The sequence below is a fragment of the Diabrotica virgifera genome, chromosome 9, assembly GCF_917563875.1.
Source record: "Diabrotica virgifera virgifera chromosome 9, PGI_DIABVI_V3a".
Classification (NCBI taxonomy): Eukaryota; Metazoa; Arthropoda; class Insecta; order Coleoptera; family Chrysomelidae; genus Diabrotica; species Diabrotica virgifera.
Genome location: NC_065451.1, coordinates 86,811,532 through 86,823,402, shown reverse-complemented (window position 1 = coordinate 86,823,402; position 11,871 = coordinate 86,811,532). Strand labels below are relative to the sequence as shown.

General features: G+C 32.4%; 1 long non-coding RNA gene across 2 annotated transcripts; it reads left to right on the top strand.

Moving 5' to 3' along the window:
* The first annotated feature begins 3,628 nt into the window (after positions 1-3,628).
* Positions 3,629-8,043, top strand: LOC126892442 (uncharacterized). Of its 2 annotated transcripts, none has more exons than XR_007700833.1 (2): positions 3,629-3,936; positions 7,100-8,043. It is a non-coding gene; the product is annotated as an uncharacterized LOC126892442 (long non-coding RNA). The 2 variants fall into 2 exon arrangements; XR_007700832.1 differs by lacking the exon at positions 3,629-3,936 and adding an exon at positions 5,990-6,594.
* Positions 8,044-11,871: the final 3,828 nt, after the last annotated feature.

Sequence of the window (11,871 nt, the reverse complement as noted above, 5' to 3'; positions counted from 1 at the left end):
AAAAGAAAATTGAACTAAAAGAACTACTGTCTTAGAACCAAAAACGGTTGGCACCACGCATTGGGCAGCCAGTGTAACAAAAAGAAGAAAAGTTCTGTTGGAGTGAAAGTGTAACAAAAAGAAGAAAACTTCTGTTGGAGTGTAAGTGTGTAAAGAAAAGGGTGAAGTGGCTTCTACGTTGAGAAGCCGCAATAGGAAAAAATACTACTTTAGTGCAGTAGTACTGAAGAAAGGGGGGATTAGAAGGGATAGAAGTAGAAGTGGGAAGAGACAGAGGCAAACTGAATAGAGTTGGCTAGCAAGAGATGCAAGAAAACCACTTGACACTCAAGGATGGATACGGCTCATTTGCATGCCTGTCGAAGAACAGTAGCTCTATATAGATAGTAATGATGACTAAAAGATGAAATAATAAAATAAGAATAATATACTGAAAATGAATGGAGATGAATAATGACTAAAAACGAACAAAATAAATAAAACTAACTAATCATGGGCGCCATGAAAATGATCTTCGATCATTTTCCCAGGTATCTTACACTGCTGTCAAATATTAAATATATTAAACCTGTAATAATGAACATAAAGGAGTAATAAAAAAATAAATGATATACAAAATAAATAAACATTTATTAAAATGAACTACCAGATTTTTAACAATGTCTGAGTTAAACAAGTTCATATTATGTGACTCTAACATGACAAAAGTTTGCAAAAGTTATGTTCAACCTAAGATAACAACAATGTTACCTGTTACAAAATTACAGGTATAAATACCTTTCACTAACATATAGGGTACAAAATTACATAAGTCTTCTACCAAATGGTTATAGTACGCCTGCTACGTACAACTAAAGGAAAACCGATGAATATTAAAAGTAATATAAATAAATATATGTAAATAGGCATGAGCCTAACTAAGGGAAAATACTAAATGAATTAAGCAAAGTTAGATATACAATGAATAAAGTAGAAATGAAGTTGAGATAAATACCGACGATGACCTAAATTAACCGAACAAACGGAATAAAGCGAATAACAGTAAAATATTTGGGAAACAAGCTAGTAATATTACAAAATAAATTTACCCGAATTACATAAACCAATATCAAAGCAATAATAAAGTATAAAAAACCTAATTTTCTCTAGGCTTATTCCTGTGCACAAGAAGTTACCGTAGATACAAAGTTTGGGAACCAAATAATCTAATATACAAATATGTCAAAAAAAAACCAGAGGTAACCTAAATCTGGAAAAAAAACATAGTGTATTTAACAGATAGTCTGAAATATAAAAAAAAAACCAATAGTTACTAAAACACCTCACTAAATGTTCCCAAACGAGGTTGCGGTTACATCCTAGAAAATGATGCACCAGAATGGTGCGACCCCATGACTCCTGTAGGCCCAGGTGCCAAGACGAAAATTGAGCTGGAACGCTCCCATAGCTTGTTCCCAAAAAGACGTATTCCCATGATGACTTGACTGTGGCTGTAGTGGTTTCTCTAGGTGGTCAAATAAGGTCTATGACTTCATGGTAGGGTTTCTCCCAAATGGCTAAAAAACATTCCCAGTTTTATTTCTCATTTTAAACATGAGCAAAAAGTAAAGGGAAGAAGAAATAATTGAGGAACTTTTTAGAAGCAATAGTATAGAAAAACCGACCATTAAAACTGGAACAAAAACCAATCTCAGGTAACCTTGAACTGTTTTGAGTGTGAATACATGGACAAATGACATTGAAATGATTTATTTGAGGAAATATCTGTAAAAATATATTGAATTTATAAAAATATTGGAGGTTCAATAAATTTAAAACCTACAGAGAAATGATAATTATTTCTAATATTAATTGAGAATTGCATATGTTTGGTTATGTCTAACCAAAAAATATATTAATATATAATTTTCCTTGAATGAATATTCAATAATCGAAATAATCTACATAAAATCCAAATAATGAATTGACTAAGAAATTTAACAATGAACCTAATATCTCAAAGGTTTCATCACAAAAACCAAGACTATACATAAAAAATTACTATGAAAAAGTAGATCTCACCGAATGATTCCTATTTATACTCCAACAGGAGTTGTCACCCACATGTCTCCTCACTCCAGACAATCCCTGGTGGTAACTTTTTACTTTACGTTAAATTTCTTATGTGATAAAATAAGTTGGAGGAAATCATCCGCCATTCTATATGGTATATCTATTCGACACCACAGCTCACAGTCAAGTAAAGAACGAGAGGCGTTTCTCCGCCAAGGTAAACGTCAAATTCTCTCAGAACCCGAATAATTCTCGATAGGTGGAGTACGTTCCATCACCGAGGTATGACGTCACCTCAGTGGTCCTATACGAGAATTTAAATGAGAGACCGAGGGAAAATAATAATAATAATTATTAAAGAGCTACTTTCGTAACGTGACCGTTACAATCCCCTTCTACGCCAAAAAAAAAAAAAAAAAAAGTACTCTTGTTTAATATGGATATTATTATGGAACTATGTTGCACTACCATATCTCAGGTTATATTATTTTGAATATTTGATTACTTACTAATTTTTTACAATGTAATTTCAAGACATTTTATTTCCATTGAGTACTTGTTCAATACTGATACCATAAATTTCTATTTTACATCTGATTGGTTCTTTACTGATTACTATTGTTTCAGTTTTTTGAGATGAAATTGTCATATTGAATTCTTTCGCTCTATGTTAAATATGTGTACTAATCTTTGCAGACTATCTTCATCTTGGGCTATTAATATTGCGTCATCTGTATAGCAGAGTATTTTTACTTCTTTATTTCCTATTCTATATCCTCTTCCTTTGTTGATGTTTTTGATGATTCCATCCATGATTAAATTGAAGAGTCTCCCTGTCTTATTCCGATGCCTATATCTGTAAGTTCTGTAAATTGTACATATATTCTGACTTCCATTTTGTTGCTTTAGTATATGTTTTCAATAGGTTTTATGGTATCTAGGGGGACTTCTCTATTATACAGAAGATGGATTACATCTTTGAGTCTTACTCTGTCAAATGGTGTCTTTAAGTCAATCAGACATAGAAATGCTGGTCGATTATAGTCTAATGATTTCTCCGTAATTTGCTTTATGACGAATATTCCATCTGTACACGATCTTCCAGAAAGAAAATCCTGTTGTTCATCTTCTAAACTTATCCTCTGATTCATTGGGTCTTGTAAAAGTTTAGTTGTAAGTTTTAAGGTAGTATTTAACAAGTTGATATTATCGAGTTTTATTATATTGAATATTTATATTATTGAATTTAACAAGTTGAGTTTATCTGTATTGTATTTATTTGTACTGTTCTTTGTGGGGGAAAAATGTAGGTATTGTTAATACGTATTTCATTTATAATAATAATAATAATAATAATGACTTTATTGCTTTTTTTCAAAAAAAAATACAAACTAGACAAACAGTAATAATTATAATAAAGCAAAATTTATGCTGCAGAGGTCCGGCAGAAGGTCTCCGTTTTCATTTCTGAAATTTTCATTATATTGTTGTTTTTCCCGGAACTGTTGTAACGGTCACGTTACGAAAGTAGCTCTTTAATAATTATTATTATTATTTTCCCTCGGTCTCCCATTTAAATTCTCGTATAGGACCACTGAGGTGACGTCATACCTCGGTGATGGAACGTACTCCACCTATCGAGAATTATTCGGGTTCTGAGAGAATTTGACGTTTACCTTGGCGGAGAAACGCCTCTCGTTCTTTACTTGACTGTGAGCTGTGGTGTCGAATAGATATACCATATAGAATGGCGGATGATTTCCTCCAACTTATTTTATCACATAAGAAATTTAACGTAAAGTAAAAAGTTACCACCAGGGATTGTCTGGAGTGAGGAGACATGTGGGTGACAACTCCTGTTGGAGTATAAATAGGAATCATTCGGTGAGATCTACTTTTTCATAGTAATTTTTTATGTATAGTCTTGGTTTTTGTGATGGAACCTTTGAGATATTAGGTTCATTGTTAAATTTCTTAGTCAACTCATTATTTGGATTTTATGTAGTACTCTTGTTTAATATGGATATTATTATGGAACTATGTTGCACTACCATATCTCAGGTTATATTATTTTGAATATTTGATTACTTACTAATTTTTTATCATATTTATATCTTGTTATTGCATTTGCCATATTGGAAAGATGTGGTTGTTAATTTGTTATTGGGTTACTCTATTGACATTTGTCACAGATATCTTAAGTACATTATAATAATTCAGACCCTTATTTCCTATACATTATGATTCTGGAATTAGTTTGGAATTTTGATGTAAGTATGTGTGAATTCTTAAGTCGTTCATATTATTTCCTCTAAGAATTAGTCTGTGTGTACTAGGATTTAGTGAATACGTGGGTTCGAAGTTGTTGTTCGGTACGTGGCCAGTGCTGTTCGATTAAATTTCGTAATCTATGTCTTTCATGGCTGAGTATGCAGATGTTTATTTATCATAATATTTCTGGTCAGCAAATGACGGGCCCATTTCCTAACCATTCTAGTGTTATTCCCATTATTCCAGTTACATTTTTACCATTTGATAGGGAAGTGTTTAGTTTATATTATGTCTCGTACTTCATAGTATGTCTGTTGCTGACTATCCCTATACATAGTAGATCCCTTACTTTAGTATTTGAGGTGTTTAGACAAATGAGTTGTTCATTTGAGTATATTCCCATTTCTTTCCTTAGGCATTAGTTTTGTTATTTAGATTTTGGAACATTTCCTGAATAATTCCATGTATGTGAGAATGCATGAATCCGCAGTTTTATTTAAAACTTGTTGCTCGTTCTCGTCAATTTTTTTTCTTATCACTTATCCTATTTTTTTTTCCTAACCCCTATCACATATTTTTTTTCCTATCACTTATCATAGTGTCATAGAACTTATGAGTTCATCATTTATTATTTTTCTTTCTTACTTATTCTTACGTTATTAGTACTTTATCTGAGTCTGGTTATTCTCATACATCTGTTGTAGCAACATGCTATAGTTCGCGAATACCAGCACGAATTAAGTTTATTAAGTTTCTAGACCACTTTAGTCAATAGACTTTTAGGTATTTATCTTACCTTTGATTTAATTTGGTTACCTCTCTGTTACTTAGTCTGTTAGCAATATTTATTCTGACTTATTTTGATTACTTAGTTTGGATAGGTTCATATTACCGGATGAGGGTGTATGTAGACCTAATTTATTTATTTTGTTCAGTATTAGTTACCATTGGATCCAATAATTTAGTTTATTTAGTATTAGTAAGAATTGGTCCATAAATTTGCCTGATCGTTCTTCTTTGGATATACCCTTATAGAAATCTGGTGTCCATTGATAGTCCGATTCTGGATAAGTGTCCGATTCTTCATTTATTTTGTGTATTTGGTTGGATAGGTTCGTATTACCGGATGTGGGTGTACGTAGACCTGATCTGTTTATGTGGTTTAGTATTGGTGTGAATTGGTCCATAAATTTGCCTGGTCATTCTTCTTTGGATATGCCTTTTATGAATCTGGTGTCCACTGATAGTTCGACTTTGGATTGAGTGTCCGATTCCACATTTATTTTGGTTATTGAATTTTGGATTCCTTTGGTATGTTTATTATTAGTATTATTTGGCATTAGTGAGAATTGTTCCATAAATCTTCCTGATTGTTCTTCTCTGGATATACTATTATGAATCTGGTGTCCATTGTTAGTCCAATTTTGGATTAAGTGTTCAATTCTTTACTTATTTTAGTTACTGATTTTTTTTTTATTCACTTTGATACATTTACTTGTGATATTGTGCGAATTGGCTCACACCTTTTCCTGGTTGTTCCGTCCTTGGATATACCCTTTATAAATCTGATGTCCATGGATAGTTCAATTTTGGTTTTAGTGCCCAATTCGACACTTAGCATTATTATGAACTTTAGTGCAATATTTAGTTCTGTTTTGACTTTTGAAGCAATTCATTAATATTGGTAACAGAGAGTAACATAGTAACATTTTAGCATGAGTTTGAGTCATATATGTATTTATTTTTCCTTGAACCTTAGTTTATGCTTAGTGGTAATCTTGCGAATCAACGTGGATTGTTAGACTATGTATTGCAAAGTTAGTTGTTATTATTTTGAAGTTTAGAAAAAAAAAATTTATGGATAAAATTTTTTTTTCCCAAGTAGAAGGGGATTGTAACGGTCACGTTACGAAAGTAGCTCTTTAATAATTATTATTATTATTTTCCCTCGGTCTCTCATTTAAATTCTCGTATAGGACCACTGAGGTGACGTCATACCTCGGTGATGGAACGTACTCCACCTATCGAGAATTATTCGGGTTCTGAGAGAATTTGACGTTTACCTTGGCGGAGAAACGCCTCTCGTTCTTTACTTGACTGTGAGCTGTGGTGTCGAATAGATATACCATATAGAATGGCGGATGATTTCCTCCAACTTATTTTATCACATAAGAAATTTAACGTAAAGTAAAAAGTTACCACCAGGGATTGTCTGGAGTGAGGAGACATGTGGGTGACAACTCCTGTTGGAGTATAAATAGGAATCATTCGGTGAGATCTACTTTTTCATAGTAATTTTTTATGTATAGTCTTGGTTTTTGTGATGGAACCTTTGAGATATTAGGTTCATTGTTAAATTTCTTAGTCAACTCATTATTTGGATTTTATGTAGATCATTTCGATTATTGAATATTCATTCAAGGAAAATTATATATTAATATATTTTTTGGTTAGACATAACCAAACATATGCAATTCTCAATTAATATTAGAAATAATTATCATTTCTCTGTAGGTTTTAAATTTATTGAACCTCCAATATTTTTATAAATTCAATATATTTTTACAGATATTTCCTCAAATAAATCATTTCAATGTCATTTGTCCATGTATTCACACTCAAAACAGTTCAAGGTTACCTGAGATTGGTTTTTGTTCCAGTTTTAATGGTCGGTTTTTCTATACTATTGCTTCTAAAAAGTTCCTCAATTATTTCTTCTTCCCTTTACTTTTTGCTCATGTTTAAAATGAGAAATAAAACTGGGAATGTTTTTTAGCCATTTGGGAGAAACCCTACCATGAAGTCATAGACCTTATTTGACCACCTAGAGAAACCACTACAGCCACAGTCAAGTCATCATGGGAATACGTCTTTTTGGGAACAAGCTATGGGAGCGTTCCAGCTCAATTTTCGTCTTGTCACCTGGGCCTACAGGAGTCATGGGGTCGCACCATCCTGGTGCATCATTTTCTAGGATGTAACCGCAACCTCGTTTGGGAACATTTAGTGAGGTGTTTTAGTAACTATTGGTTTTTTTTTATATTTCAGACTATCTGTTAAATACACTATGTTTTTTTTCCAGATTTAGGTTACCTCTGGTTTTTTTTTGACATATTTGTATATTAGATTATTTGGTTCCCAAACTTTGTATCTACGGTAACTTCTTGTGCACAGGAATAAGCCTAGAGAAAATTAGGTTTTTAATACTTTATTATTGCTTTGATATTGGTTTATGTAATTCGGGTAAATTTATTTTGTAATATTACTAGCTTGTTTCCCAAATATTTTACTGTTATTCGCTTTATTCCGTTTGTTCGGTTAATTTAGGTCATCGTCGGTATTTATCTCAACTTCATTTCTACTTTATTCATTGTATATCTAACTTTGCTTAATTCATTTAGTATTTTCCCTTAGTTAGGCTCATGCCTATTTACATATATTTATTTATATTACTTTTAATATTCATCGGTTTTCCTTTAGTTGTACGTAGCAGGCGTACTATAACCATTTGGTAGAAGACTTATGTAATTTTGTACCCTATATGTTAGTGAAAGGTATTTATACCTGTAATTTTGTAACAGGTAACATTGTTGTTATCTTAGGTTGAACATAACTTTTGCAAACTTTTGTCATGTTAGAGTCACATAATATGAACTTGTTTAACTCAGAGATTGTTAAAAATCTGGTAGTTCATTTTAATAAATGTTTATTTATTTTGTATATCATTTATTTTTTTATTACTCCTTTATGTTCATTATTACAGGTTTAATATATTTAATATTTGACAGCAGTGTAAGATACCTTTTCATGGCGCCCATGATTAGTTAGTTTTATTTATTTTGTTCGTTTTTAGTCATTATTCATCTCCATTCATTTTCAGTATATTATTCTTATTTTATTATTTCATCTTTTAGTCATCATTACTATCTATATAGAGCTACTGTTCTTCGACAGGCATGCAAATGAGCCGTATCCATCCTTGAGTGTCAAGTGGTTTTCTTGCATCTCTTGCTAGCCAACTCTATTCAGTTTGCCTCTGTCTCTTCCCACTTCTACTTCTATCCCTTCTAATCCCCTTTCTTCAGTACTACTGCACTAAAGTAGTATTTTTTCCTATTGCGGCTTCTCAACGTAGAAGCCACTTCACCCTTTTCTTTACACACTTACACTCCAACAGAAGTTTTCTTCTTTTTGTTACACTAAATTTAATCGAACAGCACTGGCCACGTACCGAACAACAACTTCGAACCCACGTATTCACTAAATCCTAGTACACACAGACTAATTCTTAGAGGAAATAATATGAACGACTTAAGAATTCACACATACTTACATCAAAATTCCAAACTAATTCCAGAATCATAATGTATAGGAAATAAGGGTCTGAATTATTATAATGTACTTAAGATATCTGTGACAAATGTCAATAGAGTAACCCAATAACAAATTAACAACCACATCTTTCCAATATGGCAAATGCAATAACAAGATATAAATATGATAAAAAATTAGTAAGTAATCAAATATTCAAAATAATATAACCTGAGATATGGTAGTGCAACATAGTTCCATAATAATATCCATATTAAACAAGAGTACTAGATTGCGAAATCGGAGAGCAATGGCCAACTGCTGAACTTCGACTTCGAACCCACGTATTCACTAAATCCTAGTACACACAGACTAATTCTTAGAGGAAATAATATGAACGACTTAAGAATTCACACATACTTACATCAAAATTCCAAACTAATTCCAGAATCATAATGTATAGGAAATAAGGGTCTGAATTATTATAATGTACTTAAGATATCTGTGACAAATGTCAATAGAGTAACCCAATAACAAATTAACAACCACATCTTTCCAATATGGCAAATGCAATAACAAGATATAAATATGATAAAAAATTAGTAAGTAATCAAATATTCAAAATAATATAACCTGAGATATGGTAGTGCAACATAGTTCCATAATAATATCCATATTAAACAAGAGTACTACATAAAATCCAAATAATGAGTTGACTAAGAAATTTAACAATGAACCTAATATCTCAAAGGTTCCATCACAAAAACCAAGACTATACATAAAAAATTACTATGAAAAAGTAGATCTCACCGAATGATTCCTATTTATACTCCAACAGGAGTTGTCACCCACATGTCTCCTCACTCCAGACAATCCCTGGTGGTAACTTTTTACTTTACGTTAAATTTCTTATGTGATAAAATAAGTTGGAGGAAATCATCCGCCATTCTATATGGTATATCTATTCGACACCACAGCTCACAGTCAAGTAAAGAACGAGAGGCGTTTCTCCGCCAAGGTAAACGTCAAATTCTCTCAGAACCCGAATAATTCTCGATAGGTGGAGTACGTTCCATCACCGAGGTATGACGTCACCTCAGTGGTCCTATACGAGAATTTAAATGAGAGACCGAGGGAAAATAATAATAATAATTATTAAAGAGCTACTTTCGTAACGTGACCGTTACAACAGTTCCGGGAAAAACAGCAATATAATGAAAATTTCAGAAATGAAAACGGAGACCTTCTGCCGGACCTCTGCAGCATAAATTTTGCTTTATTATAATTATTACTGTTTGTCTAGTTTGTATTTTTTTTTTGAAAAAAAGCAATAAAGTCATTATTATTATTATTATTATTATATAAATGAAATACGTATTAACAATACCTACATTTTTCCCCCACAAAGAACAGTACAAATAAATACAATACAGATAAACTCAACTTGTTAAATTCAATAATATAATAAAACTCGATAATATCAACTTGTTAAATACTACCTTAAAACTTACAACTAAACTTTTACAAGACCCAATGAATCAGAGGATAAGTTTAGAAGATGAACAACAGGATTTTCTTTCTGGAAGATCGTGTACAGATGGAATATTCGTCATAAAGCAAATTACTGAGAAATCATTAGACTATAATCGACCAGCATTTCTATGTCTGATTGACTTAAAGACACCATTTGACAGAGTAAGACTCAAAGATGTAATCCATCTTCTGTATAATAGAGAAGTCCCCCTAGATACCATAAAACCTATTGAAAACATATACTAAAGCAACAAAATGGAAGTCAGAATATATGTACAATTTACAGAACTTACAGATATAGGCATCGGAATAAGACAGGGAGACTCTTCAATTTAATCATGGATGGAATCATCAAAAACATCAACAAAGGAAGAGGATATAGAATAGGAAATAAAGAAGTAAAAATACTCTGCTATACAGATGACGCAATATTAATAGCCCAAGATGAAGATAGTCTGCAAAGATTAGTACACATATTTAACATAGAGCGAAAGAATTCAATATGACAATTTCATCTCAAAAAACTGAAACAATAGTAATCAGTAAAGAACCAATCAGATGTAAAATAGAAATTTATGGTATCAGTATTGAACAAGTACTCAATGGAAATAAAATGCCTTGAAATTACATTGTCAAGTTACGGAGACCTGACCAAAGAAGTGAGAAATCAAGTACAAAAAGCAAATAGCACTGGCATGATGCCTTAATAACACTATATGGCGAAACCCACATATTAACACTGAGATGAAGTCAAGAATTTATAAAGCCAGTGTAAGACCAATAATGACATATGCATCAGAAACAAGACCCGATAAGCTACAACGCAAAGACTACTGGAAACGGCAAAGATAAGAGAACAGAATAATTACAGGAAATACGCTGAGAGATCGAAAGAGGAGCGAAGACATTAGAAGACAATGTAACGCACAGTGTATAAACGAATGGACACTAAATAGAAAAAAAGAATGGAATAACCACATAACCAGAATGGGGGAGACACGTGTGGTCAAAATAGCAAGAGATAATACACCAATCGGTAGAAGAAGTATTGGCCGACCGCGCAAAAGATGGAGTGAAAACCTTCTATAGAAGTATCAATCCGCAACTGAACAAGTAGAATTGCTTAAAAAGAGGAAGAAGAGAAGAAATTAAATGAAATATATTCTCAATCAGATCAGAACAATCTAAAATCTTCTTCTTTACGTGCCATCTCCGCGACGAAGGTTGGCTATCATCATTGCTATTCTAACTTTCGACACTACAGCCCGAAAGAGTTCAGTTGAGCTGCATCCAAACCATTCTCTGAGATTTCTCAGCCAGGACATTTTTCTCCTACCTATGCTGCGCCTTCCTTGAATCTTTCCCTGCATAATTAATTTTAGGAGTTCATATCTGTCACCACGTGTTATATGACCCAAGTATTGAAGTTTTCTTATTTTGATGGAATCCAGTATCTCCCTGCTGTTCTGTATTCTCCTTAGTACTTCCTCATTGGTTATTCTGTCTGTCCAGGAGATTCTCAGCATTCTTCGATACGTCCACATCTCAAATGCTTCCAATCTATTGAGGCATTGTTTATCGAGAGTCCATGTCTCCACACCATACAAAAGAACAGAAAATACATAACATTTTAGTACTCGCTTTCTAAGATTTAGGATGAGGTCTCTACTACATAATATTTATTTCATATTAGTGAATGCACTT